We start from the raw sequence: 14,130 nt of genomic DNA on the forward strand, positions 1-14,130 counted from the left end.
AGAGGTCAATTTTTTTTTAATTTGACCCCTATTATGAGCCCTTAAAATTTATTGTTTGGAGCACAAATCAAGTTATTAAGTTAGATTCATGTCCAAGGAACCTATATCTAAAATTTCAATTGTTTATTCCCAAAATTGGTAAAGGAGTTTGGTAGAGTTCTCAAAGGTCAAATCGTTAAACTTTAACCCCTTAACAGCCAAATTTCTGGCCGAAAGTACCCTGTATATCAAATTCGAGTCTGTAGACTTAAAATTGACAGAGTTATTGTGTAGGGAAATGTACACAGACACACACACAGACACGTTCACTTTTATAGATATATAGATAGATATATATGCATGTGTGGAATATGAGAACCAAAAATGGCTTCCTCAAGGAAAAAAAAAAAAAAAGAGAGAGTAAACCATTGCCAAGAATATGAGTTTAATTTCCGGTGCATTGATTTTCAGAAAATACTTAGTGGGATGACGGAAATTCTGAGTAACATTAAAGAATGAAGAGACTGTGGCCATTCTGTGACACTGAGCTTTTTTTTTGGGGGGGGGACCTTGCGGTACAATAAGAGGCTTTGTCGGTCAGTAAAAGGAAGGTAATGGAAGTGAGAACAGTAGAAATGTCTAAATAGAAAGAAGGGAGAGAAAGAAAAGAAATTAAATAAATATTGATTGTACGCCACAGAGTATTTCGCTGCATCACAGTTTTTCATTGTGGCTAGATAAGCAAAGTCTGAAGGTTAAATCCATAATGACCAGATTGAGGACATCCAAATCCAACCAACAGACACTGTAACGTATAGTATTGAAATAAAATAATTTATTATAGCTTTTGTAGAACATACGATAGATCACTTTAATGCTTTTTTTTTCAACTAACTTGATACATGCTCTATATATATGTATATATATACTCCTATAAATTCGTTTTTCTTTTGTGTGTATTGATATTCATATTAAAACCCCTCTTTTATATTTATTTAAAAAGGAAATACAATTTTCTTATAAATTAGTTGTGAAATTGCATTCGCTAAAAAAGATCTAGCTAATTTGCATATTCTTTTAAACATTCATTTTAATTAATTCCCTATTAGTTTATTCGGTTTTCTTATTGGATAATCATCTTTAATATACTGTTACGTGTAATTATATTCATGCAGATATTCTACATAATTTATACTTGCATAATATTTGCGTAAAAGTTTATAGTAAACACAAAATTGTTTCTATATATATTTATGTATACGTATATATTTTTGTTTAACAAATTTTGCCTACCAAACTCCTCCTAGAGTTTTTGGTCTACAGGCATGAAACTTCATATTTAAGGTATTTGAATCCATGCAAAACTTTATATTTGGGTTTAGCCCAGAAAAATCGGTGCAAAAGTGTGAAAATGGAAAAAAAAAATGAAATTTGCCAGGTGATGGTCGAAGCCAGCATTACGAATGCATAACGTAGTAGATATTGATTCATGTTTTAATTTTTAGCCTTGCAGTAAACGTGTTTTCATAGCCCAGTCATTGATGGCAGAGGCAAAATAAATCGTGAGCTGAACGTTTTGGTTTCGATTCTCGGTGGTGGCGTATGAGTCTTTTTTTTTTTTTTTTAATACTTTTTAAATCATTACTATATATTCCATCCAATCTATCTATCTATCTATCCATCTATTTACAGTGGGGAAAATAAGTGTTGGACACATCTCATTATTCTTTATTTAACACATTTTTATGCAGCGAATGACGCGAAAATTTTACAAGAAATACTTACTAATTTAACAATAACAAATAACTTTAGAAATTGGAACCTTTTAATGCATAACAAAACTATTGCTATAAACCGTCCGCATAAGTCATCAAATTCTATTGATTCTGTTCATTATTTTCAATTCTCTGATAATATTCATCATCATTTAACTGATCATCTCGTTATTCCTTATCCTTAAGTAGCCTTTGGCCTTTATAAGTGGTGAATCATTACTGGTAAACAAATATGTAAGTGTTTAAAAAGGCCGTTAGCAATGTATGATACTGGGAAGCTGAAGTGATGTGACGTATGAACGAAAACAGACAAACGTAGGTATTTAGATCATAAGTTTCCGCATATTGATTTTTTTTTTTATTCTTTCGCATACAGATTAGTAAATATGGACTTACTGCTTAATGTAATTGGGATGGTAAAAAGTCTTTGATAATTTCGAGAGAGACCTCTCTTTTTCAGAAAGAAAACCAACCAAAAGTATGCCGTAAGAATGGAACAATGACTACAAATCCAGGACATGCAGATTTGTACTTTCAATATCGCCCTTCTGTTATTGTTCATACGTCACTTCATCATCACGGTATCCTATATTCCGAACAACCTTCATAAAAACGCACACACGCATATTCATACCAATTATTATAGGTGCCACAGGGCTTATGAAGAAGAACCTGAAGTCCTACCTAACTAATATTCCTGGTGGATCAAGTGCAAAAGAGATCCAAACAATTGCACTTAAGGGAACAGCAAGGATACTAAAAGGAGCTCTCGGCTGGTTTCAATAAAAAGCAGGGCAATGTTGGCAGCTGGTTTGGCTGCCCCATACTTAGCATTACGATCTTCAAAGGAAGAAAATTAATAAAAAAAAAGAAGAAATCCGTATTCCTATGTTTGTTTGTTCACAATGACGTCATAGCATATATTATGTTATGATGTCATACATGACATCTTAGCTGATGACGTCATAATTAAGGGAGGGACAAAGATTCTGTGCCATGCCGAGTATCTCTCTCTCTCTCTTTCTCTCTCTCTCTCTCTCTCTCTCTCTCTCTATATATATATATATATATATATATATATATATATATATACACAAGGTGTCCACAAAGTCTGGCCACATTATGTAGCCAGACTTTGTGGAAGCATCCTGTAGATTATGTAGTCAGACTTTGTGGGCACCCTGTATATATATATATATATATATATATATATATATATAGGGTGCCCACAAAGTCTGCCTACATGATGTAGCCAGACTTTGTGGACACCCTGTATATATATATATATATATATATATATATATATATATATATATATATATATATATATATATATAAAGAATAATTATTATTTAATTATAATTATCAACCCCCTTTAAGAAAATTTAAGGATGGGCACTGTCTGAGGAATTATAACTAAGGTAATCAACTAGTGTCTATGCAATGTTCACGACCTTCGCGTCAACACTCTAGATTGTCATTGTATTCGCCTGAATTCGGTGTTTAATAGTTCTTAATTTCCTTCATTCCTGTGACAATTGTTTGTGTGCCCTGAGGTAGATGCTCAGCAATTGGAGGCAAAGGTGATTTTGTGGCTGGGTTTGTGTCTCCTTGCTAGCAGGAACTGTTACCTTTCACTGATAATTGTGTGAACATTAAACACTAGTGTCTGAAGGTATAAATGAATAATTATTATTTAATCTATAATATAAATCTCACCTATCTGTTTTAATGTATGTATGTTTTTATGTATGTATGTATGTATGTATATTTTTATGTCTGTCTAAAACTTTTGACAGAGACGATGGATTTTCACAAGAGCAATATCGTTTTGAAGCTCGACCCCTCGGATGACAAATATCGAAAAATTGGCTAAAAACGTTAATTCCCTCATCCTCAACTGGGAACTTTTCTATAGGGAGAGGTCGCTTTTTTCGCCGATATTTTCCAAACTCAACCTCTCTTTTCGATTACTTACCCTTAATTTAAACATTCGTCACTTCCGTTTTGACGATGGGCGCAACAGCAGAGACGTCACGTTCTTTTTCATGTTCTTTTCCTCTTTCACGGCGGTACGTGTTCCAGCCTGCCTGCCTGCCTACTACCAATTTTTTTTTTTTTTTTTGCTCAACACACACCTCCAAATATCCGGGCACCCAGGCTAGTTATTTATAATAGCAGGCTGCTCGGCATTGTTTGGTCGCAAAATATGCTTAACTACAATATTTTGATTTATGTCGATGTTGTATTTTATATTATTGAATCAATTCTCTATTGATTATTATATTGTACCCAATATATAATAGTGATTTTAAAAGTTTAATAAAATATCCCTTTTTTTTTTTTTTTTTTTTTTTTTTTTTTTAATTACATTTTCACCCCAAACAAGGCACATTGCCACTCAGGTGTAGGGGGCTACTATCAGGGTCAGCAACTACGGGGGCACTATGTAGGGATTTGGGCAGCAAGATGTCGGTTCACGTTGCACTTGAACTTCTGCATGTCAGTACAGTTAGGGAAGCATGATCCTGGAATGGAATTCCAGAGTCTAGCGGTTCTGGGGAAGAAACTACTGGAGTAGAAGGATCTTTTGCATCTAGGGATCTCTACTGTGTGGGGGTGGAATTTAGCTGCCTGTCGGGTTTGTCGAGGGTGTCTGCGACGTGGGGGCATAAGTGTCTGCAGTTCGTCAGAGGACTCACCATTAAAATACTTGTAGAACAAGCAGAGGGATGCAACGTTTCGTCGATGGGACAGAGGCTGAAGCTTAGATGCCAGTTCAGGGCCTATCAGATTGGCGACTCTTTTTTGAACCTTGTCTAGGAGCGAGAGACTAGTAGTAGACGCACCAGCCCAGATGTGACAACAATACTCCATACATGGGCGAATGGTGGCCTTATAGAGATACAGGATACTTTCAGGTGTCAGTAGTTTTCTAGCACGGTAGAGAGAGCCTACCTTTTTTGTAGCGGCCCTGGCAATGTTTTCAATATAATTGTTCCAGCTCATGTTTCCTGTGAACGTTAGGCCAAGCAGTTTGAAAGATGTACTCTCAGACAGGGAGTTACTGGCCATTGCTATTGGTGGCAGAGAAGGTTTCTTGTAGTTATTGAAGGAAACCAGTTTGGTTTTGGCAGCATTGAATGTGACCATCCATTTATGTTCCCATTCCACTACAGATTAGAGGTCATCCTCTAGTGTTTTTGCCATTTCTTTAGATATGTGTTCATTTGTTTTCCTGTCATGCCTTTTATAGAGTGTGGTGTCATCAGCATATATACCCATCTCAGAGGCAGTTTTGTCGGGGAGATCATTAATAAATATCAGGAACAATAGAGGTCCAAGAATAGACCCCTGAGGCACTCCCGCATTTATATCACACTGTTTAGATGTTCGACCGTCGAGGACAACCTGGATTTTTCTCTTATCTAAGAAGGATTCAATTATGCTAAGTATTCTGCCAGTGATACTGTATGATTTAATTTTCCTGAGGACACCCTTGTGCCATACCCTGTCAAAAACCTTAGATATATCTAGAGCTACTGCTCTGCCGTCCTCCGCTTTGTCCAGTGAATGGTATATACGTTCAGAGATTACAGTGAGAATGTCAGCTGTGGAACGGGCTTGTCTAAATCCATATTGTTTGTCAGTCAGTAGTTTAGCGTCTGTAAGGTGCCGGACTAGAGCATGGTTAATTATGGTCTCAAATATTTTGGCGAAAAGTGGAGGAGGCTAATGGGGCGATAATTTTATGGGTCAGTTCTTTCGCCAGAATCGAAACCAAAAATTTAGCTTTCCAGCTGTATTCGCTACCATGACACAAGCATCTCAAAACTTTAAAAATTGATTGAACATATAACTGTGGCTTTGCATATGCGTAGAAGATATACGTTACATCGACTTCCTTATTTCACAAAATAGTTTCTACTTATATATAAAAGGCACTTGCAAATAATTCTAGTATAAATTTTAAGAGCCATAAACCTATTTCGTTTGTAAATGCAGATTCCAGGTTCAATCAGGTACATCTGAAGAAAGTCGGAGGTTACAGCGATCGAAACACTGTGAAAATGACACTCAAGAGGAAAACAGTAGTCTGAAGAATCCAGATCATACTAGAAGAAACATTTAATAAATGAGTAACTAAACCTTTGACCCCAGATTAGTTGTCTCCCTTATATTGTCAGCATTATGCGTTATGAACTAAAAAAAGGAAAGAAAAAAAAAGGACCAAAATGTGAACGCGGCAATTAATCACAGTACCTGCTAACCGGCGTTTCTCGGTGGAAGCGTGCCCCCGCCTCGATAAAATTAATGTACAGTTGTTGTTGTTGTTGTTGTTGCCCAACCTCCAACCTCATGTTACGACTCCTCTTAGTAAGAACGGCTATCAGAATGTCACGAACGGGTGGAGAGAGGTGGTGTAGAAAGGATATTAAGCAACCCAAGCCGTAAAATAAAAAAAAGAAAAATGCAACGTTTTTATTATATACTAGCATTTCAGCCCGGCGCTGCCCGGGTGTTTGGGGGGGGGGGTGTTGAGCAAAAAAAAAAAGTAATTTTTTAAAAAAACTTTGACCCCTATTATGACCTCTTAACATTTACTGTTTGGAGCTCAAATCAAGTTATTAAGTAAGATCCATGTCTAAAGAACCTATATATAAAATTTCAAGTGTTTAGACTCACAAGTGTCGGCGGAGTTTAGTAGAGTTATCAAAGGTCAAATCGTTGAAGTTTGACCCCTTAATAGCAAAATTTCTGGCCGAAAACGGATCACAAAGATTTTCCCAAATCTCAGTACACTGTATATGAAATTTTGAGTCTGTAGACTGAAAATTGACATAGTTATTGCATAGGGAAATGTAGACACACAGACACACGTTCACTTTTATAGATATACTAGCATGTGTGCCCGGTGTTGCCCGGGTGTTTGGAGGTGTATGCTGAGCAACAAAAAAAAAACAAAAAAAAATGGTCAATTTTTTTAACTTTAACCCCTATTATGACCTCCTTAACATTTGTTGTTTTGGGCCCAAATCAAGTTATTAAGTTAGATCCATATCCAAGGAACCTATATCTAAAATTTCAAGTGTTTAGACCCAAAATTGTCGGAGGAGTTTGGTAGAGTTCTCAAAGGTCAAATCGTTGAACTTTGACCCTTTAACAGCCAAATTTCTGGCTGAAAACCGATCACATAGATTTTCCGAAATCTCAGTACTCTGTATATCAAATTTCAAGTCTGTTGACTAAAAATTGACAGAGTTATTGCGTAGGGAAATGTACACACACAGACACGTTCACTTATATATATATATATATATATATATATATATATATATATATATATATATATATATATATATATATATATAGGGATTAAAGTAAGAGATTGTTTGTTCTGGGGAGAAGAGAACCCTCTGCAGAATTGGTTTGTTTTTTATTGTTTTGTTTTTTATTATTTATTTATTTTTGGTTGTTTGTTTATTTTTTCGTTTTATGAGATAAATAGATAAGTTTTATCTGCTGGTTGTTGCAAAAATAATTGGACTGAGTTTTTGATAAGGATTTTCCTAATCAAAAACTCAATCCAATTATTTTCTTTCAGCAAATTTGGCATTTTTTCATCGTTTTGGTTTTTGGTGGAACTTGGCATGCCAATATGTCACTGATCTCCGGGAGAGGTTTTAAGGGTATCATCCGCACGATGGATACAATTATATCTGTTTGTTTCTCTCGGTCCGACCTTATTGATTTCTCTCGGATCATTTGGACTTCAAATAGATCAGATTTATCTCCCCTTTTTTATTTATTTTTTTATTTGTTTGTTTATTTATTTGATGTATAATGTAACTAGCTGGCTGCCCAGCGTATCCCGGCCGTGCAATACACTTTAACATGATATTTTAATTTATGCAGATTGTGTATGTATTATCATAGAATCAATCTTCTATTGATTATTATATATTACGAGGAATAATTTTTTTGGTGAACTAATTCGCAAATAATAATAATAATAATAATAATAAAAATAATAATGATAATAATAAAAATAATAATAATAATAATAATAATGTCGTTCATCAAATTCCGTCTGTGTTTGTTTACAACATCACGTCAGATGATATTTGAGCTTGACGATCTTAAAAATAAAGATTTTTTTTTTGTTGTTGATGGAAGTGTTTAAAGCGATAGAGAGACATGATTTTACGAGAAACAGAAGGAGCAATGGATCTGATTCATGAACTCCAAGAAAGATTTGATGAGAAAGAAAGACCAAGAAATTTTTTTACCATTATTATAATTCGGTTATTTTGGGACGTGAACATGCGATAAATTTTTATATGTTTTGTGAAGGAACTTAATAAATGTGTATTCTTTTAACCCTTTTGTCATCTTTTGCTGCAAAGGCATGCGTATTGGATTGATATGCCATAAAGCAAAACAACCAAACCAAACACCATGAATAAATATTTGAAAATATAAAAAAGTTTACGCATAAGAATTTTTACTCAAATGACCATATTCGGCACAATCACGTTGACACACCGGTTTACACCAGATCACCGAAGTTAAGCAACGTTGAGCCTGGCTAGTACTAGATGGGTAACAATTTATGAAGATGAGGCGCTGTATGTACCGCAAGGTAAAATACCAGGTGAAGAAACTGGCGCCGTCTATCTTTTTCTTGAGGGTAGATGGGACTCTCTTTAGCTATGGTAGGCATCCTGTCTAGTGATGGTGTCACAATAAAAAATACTCTTGCTATCCCTGGCAAAGCATCAAGTATTCAGCTACCGACAAGATTTGAATTGCACTACAAACTGGATATGGACCTTATTTGGCAATAAATATCCAAATGTATTGCTGTGGACTCCACAGCATGGGTTCATGAGCATAGGACGGCCGAGATCCACGTACATCCAGCAAATTGCACCTGATGCCAACTGTGATCTTGAAAATCTGAGGCAGCTGATGGAAGACAGTGGGGTCTGAAGGAGCCCGGCCAGATAAATTAGATGTATATCCAATAAAATTTCAAACTTTACATTACACCTCCCCCCTCTCCTGTACATTTACAATGTAACGCTTGCATGCTCTTCTTTTCCCATCTGGGCCGATATGCTATAAAAAAAACAACAAAAAAACAAAGTCAATCATCCTGCATACATATTTGTAATCTGCATTAACTTGAAGCATAAAACTTTTACTAAAATAATTGGATTCAGCATTAAATAACCCTTAGTGCTACCAGATCAGGTTGTCTAAAGATATTGGCTTTCTGGGGTAAAATGCACCTTTTTTTTTTTTTTTCTATTCTCGTTTGCAAAACTTAATTATGTTCTGCAAAACCAAAAACAACAGCCCCCACCTTTCCCTCCTTTTCCTCTTTATCCCTCCAACACTTCCCAACTAGTTTCCCAACTTAAAATGTATCAAACATTCCTCTCTCCTATTGCAAAACTCATTCATGTTCTGCAAGGCAGGGAACAAAAACGATAAAATCCACTATAAAACAACCAAACAAAACCAAACACTATAAACGAGTGATTGACGATACAAAGAGTTTGAAGAATAAAAACCTTCTACAAAATAACTGAATACAACATGCATAATGCAAAAGATGTTGATGTACTATACTGGATTCGGCATTAAATAACCCGAAAAGGGTTGATATGTCGTAAAACAAAACAACCAAACCATTAAATAGTGCGGAAAGGGTTAATATACCATAAAACAAAACAATCAAACCAAACTCAATGAATAAATATTTGACGATATAAAGAACTTGAAGCAGAAGAATTTTTCACCCAGATGACTGTAATCTGCAGTAAATACTCCGAAAAGGGGTTGATATGTCGTAAAACAAAACAACCAAACCATTAAATAATGCGAAAAGGGTTAATATACCATAAAACAAAACCACTAAACTCTTCTCATCTAACCATTGACGAGGTATTGGATCATTCTGGATTTAAAAAAAAAATTGTCGTCTTCATCATTCTCTTATCTTGTTGTTATTCATAGCGACAAATTAGACTCGATAAACTAATAAAAACCCATGAAGCAACTTATAGACAAAAGAGATAATTGGAAACTGATCGATTACTCCTCTTACTTAATGAAGCGCTTCCAAACGCAAACTCAAGAATTTCATAACTCTAGCTAGAGTAACGAAAAAAGTAAGCAAACTTGAAACCACCTTACGTTAATAGGAAAAAAGTCGGTAACCATTAGTGCCTCTGTCGTTTAACACCACAAACTATAGAACACATTCTAAGAGAGTGCATGCTTGGTTCTCGATGATCTGACAACATTTTCTCTTTTTTTTTTTAATACGAAGTCATCGCTTATCAAGGCCAAAATCCACCCAAAGATAAAGATTAATAAGATGAATCGATTGTTAATTCCTCTGACGCATAGAGAATTGTTGTCACATCTGGTCAGGTGCATCAATCACTTGTCTTTCACTCTTGGACAGGGTCCAAAAGAGAGTTTCAAATCTAATAGGTTCCGCACTATCGGCCAACCTCTAACCTCTGTCCCATCTCCATAATGTTGCACCCTGTGCCGTTTTTTTTTACAAATACTTTAATAAAATGTGTTCTGATGGACGCATAGCACTTGTATCCCTTCAACGTTCATATTACCAACCCACCCAACAAGCAGCAAAATCTCACCTTTTTGCAGAATCGAAAGCTTTCGATTCTAATAGTTTCTTTCCTCAGACTTCTAGACTTTGGAATTCCTGCTGTACTGACATGCAGAAGTTTAAGTGTAATGTGAACAGACATTTTGCTGCTTAACTCCCTACAAAGTCCCTTGTAGACATTGTCCCAAATAGTAACCCCTTATGTCCAAGTGGCAATATGTCACAATGTTCATCCCTGTACCTGTTTTCATGATGAATAAGGTAGATCAAGTATTGGCAGGTGTTTGGTAGAGACTGTTTCATATACACACACACACACACACACACACACACACACACACACACACACACACACACACACACAGTCACTTTTATATGTATATAGATATATATAATGTAATTGTATAATTTTCTTTAATTATGCGGATCTTATTGGCTACGTATGTGAATATTTTGAAATTCCATCATGATGAGGCTACTAGTCTTAACTGGTTTCAAATATTGATTTTGAAATTTTTCTGTTTTATAGAATGGAAAGTAGGGGAGGAGGAGGAAGAAGAGGCATTTAATTAATTTATTCACGGTCATTCAGAAAACCACAGCATATATACTATCAGGGAAACCCGACGTAGCCCGGGATTGAATGATGATCAACGAATGTTTCACACACCCATACTTTTATCGCCATCTGTGAAATCACCCATTTTTCAATCAAATCTATTGATGGCCTGCTCTAGTTAGGGACCCATCATGGTGCACCGGAAGGAAGCTTCAAATGCCTCCCTGCAGTGACTCAGTCCACAATACATTGAAATCTACATTGCACTGTAGAGAACCTACTGTTGATTTTATAAAATTATTTTTTATATATAATGGATTGAATTCAAATTTGAAATGCAAAAGTCAAGCATCATGCTTCAATTGTGCTCTAAACAGAAACATTCATTTTAAACGTGCCACCCTGTCATATGAAAGAACCTACTGTTGATTTTATAAGTTATGTAAGGTGTTAACTTTGGTCAAAATCACCTATTCCTTCTTTCACCGGATTATTTTGATTATCGATACTTATCGAAGACAACCAGGTATAAAACCTATCTAAGAACACTGCCAGGCACATAAAGTACCTTCATGTGAAATTTTATAATAATCGCCCCAGCCATTTTCGAATCCATAGGCAACGAGCTACCCCTCCACACACACACACACACACACACACACACACACATACAAAATTCCTTTTATATAACAGCAAAGATTGCTTAAACATATGTACGAGACATAATATTTTTTTATGCAACTATTTTGGGAATACAATTATATAATACTGATTATGTCATAAATTATGTATCTTTCCAAGTTATATTTTTGGTTTCATTTTACTTCAGTCAAAGTTCTCAGAAATCAAGGGGCCCCCTTCCTGAGGCAAACATTTGATCTCTGCATGCGATACACAGACATTCGAATGTCCCATTAAAGTTCTCCTTTACATCTCAACCACTCAGTTAATAAAGAAGTTGAGAATATAATTTTCCTCTCCCCAATTGACCATTTCAATATATTATAATATGTTGCTACTTGATCTTTCTGGATTCCATGACAAGAATTCATCTAGTCTGGTTGAGTATCCAACTTCGTTCTGTTACTTGAGGTGACATCACTTGGAGAAAATACACCACTCCTTGTAAAAGACAGTGTGGTTTACTCATGGCAAGATACTATTTGGGCTGTGAATACTATATGATTGAAGTGTTGAAATTGAAGTTTTAAACTGCCAAATACCGTTTCATGCAAAAAAAAAAAAAAAAAAAAAAAAATCTGTCGTTCTTTTCTCCCACTAACACGCAAATTGACCGCACATACAAAATGACTCTGAGTGAGCAAAAACATCTGCTCAAAACGGCAGGTTTGGAAATCTGTTGAGTTGGAAGTTGAACACATACGTGCCGTTGATACTCCGACATTTTATAAAGCACATTTGTATTCGTTCTACAAGCTATAGTCACTTGGCCTTCGGGACAAGATAAAAAAAAAATGCATACACAAACACACAGACAACTGTTTTTTAAATTGTAAATATGGTTTTGATTCTTAAACGCTGGGGATTTATTAGTTAGATTAAGATCCATAGAGTGAATGAGGTATTTTGGTAAATGTTGCAAGTCAAGAGTAAGACTCGAAAGTCTACATTTATTACTTTTTAATCACTTTAGTCACAAAGACCCTGAACCCTTCCCCTCCCCAATTCTTGTAGGGCCTTGTGCCTAATTTTGTTGTTTGAAAATGTTTTGTTTTTTTACTTAATTGTATTTACAAAATTTTAAAAGCAATAAAATATATAAACAAGATCAAAGTGTAGTATCTGTTCTTCAGATGCTGCAAGCAAAGACCATATGTGGGGGCGACCCCACATATAAGACCTTGGTCAATGTAGGGGCAACCCTTCATACCAATTGTCACTATCCAGCTCTCTTACTCCCCGGGGAGTTGGTCCCCATTTCCCCTTAACTCCTCACATTAAAAATCGGCCTTGTGCCTAATTTGCTCGGTGGGGGAACAAATAAATACCATCTGTTCTTCAGATGCTGCACTTCTATTTCTTGTTCTCTTTCAGTGGAGGAGAAATCCTTCACGACTGAAACCATTTTTATTTTTGTACCTTTTCTCCACGTTAAAAAACGACCCTGGTGTCTAACTCTGTCCCGTGGGGAGGCATAGTAAATAGGTACAAGCTATAGTCACGCGTCCTATCATCGGAAGAGTACGTGCATAACTTTTCGTTTCCTATCGGTCGGGTTTCGAGTTTGAGTGTTGCACACGCCACACTTGGACACTTGTTTGCGTGACTGGTGTGACGGTTATTTTGAATATTTAGTCAAGGTTTACTTATAGTGAAAAGGATCCTCATGACACTTGAGGATAATGTTAGTAGGCATTCAAGTTCTTTCTATTTTTTTAATTTTCTTATCACTTTGTTTTTCCTGGGGATGGGGCATTCTACCAGATGCCAAACATTCTCCCATTAGTTTAGTAACTCCAACTGAGAGATCTTTTTAAGATTCTAACCGTCCCTTTAGTGCTATTGTTTGTATTTCTATTGCGCTTGGTTCACTGGATATATTCGCCGGATAGTTTTTTTTTAAATTCTTTTTCATTAGCCTAGTTGCTCCTATAATGACTGGCATGATTGATACCTTCTTAAGATTACAGTTTATTTTAATGTTGTACATAAGTCTTTGGTATCTTATTATTTTCTCCCTCTCTGCTTTGTTAAGGCCAGCATCATTAGGGACGCTTACTTCAACTAGGGTTGCTACTTTCTCCTTCTTGTCCCATATCACTATGTCAGGCTTAATAGCCCCATTTTCTAGTTATGTAGCTGTAGGAATTTCGTAGTCATAGTGGATGGTGTATGACTTATTTCCAAGTGTTTTTTCTGGTAAACATGTTCCTAAGATTTGCTATTACATTGGATATTCAGGTTTTTACAGATTTTCTGGTGGAGATATTTACACACTCCATTGTGTCACATTGTATAATAGTCGTCCCCCAACAGGACTTTACAACTGGATGTCAGGTGGCTCACACTCTCTACTTCTGTGTGGCAGAACCTGCACTTGTGTGTGTGTTTTGTAAGAAGTAAATACAAATTGATTTTGTGTTTTTAAATGGACAAAACTTTTATTCTGGGGTCAAATAAATTGGATTTTTTTTTTTGTTTTTACG

At 35.7% G+C, this 14,130-nt stretch overlaps 1 protein-coding gene across 1 annotated transcript in view; it reads left to right on the plus strand.

Moving 5' to 3' along the window:
* The window catches only part of LOC145263137 (diacylglycerol kinase zeta-like), a 1,403,365-nt gene that overhangs the window by 1,291,400 nt on the left and 97,835 nt on the right, over nucleotides 1-14,130 (plus strand). The gene's annotated exons all lie outside the window — the stretch shown is intronic.

Source organism: Euprymna scolopes, chromosome 38 (genome assembly GCF_053919585.1).
Source record: "Euprymna scolopes isolate OS-2025 chromosome 38, ASM5391958v1, whole genome shotgun sequence".
In the NCBI taxonomy this organism is placed as follows: Eukaryota; Metazoa; Mollusca; class Cephalopoda; order Sepiida; family Sepiolidae; genus Euprymna; species Euprymna scolopes.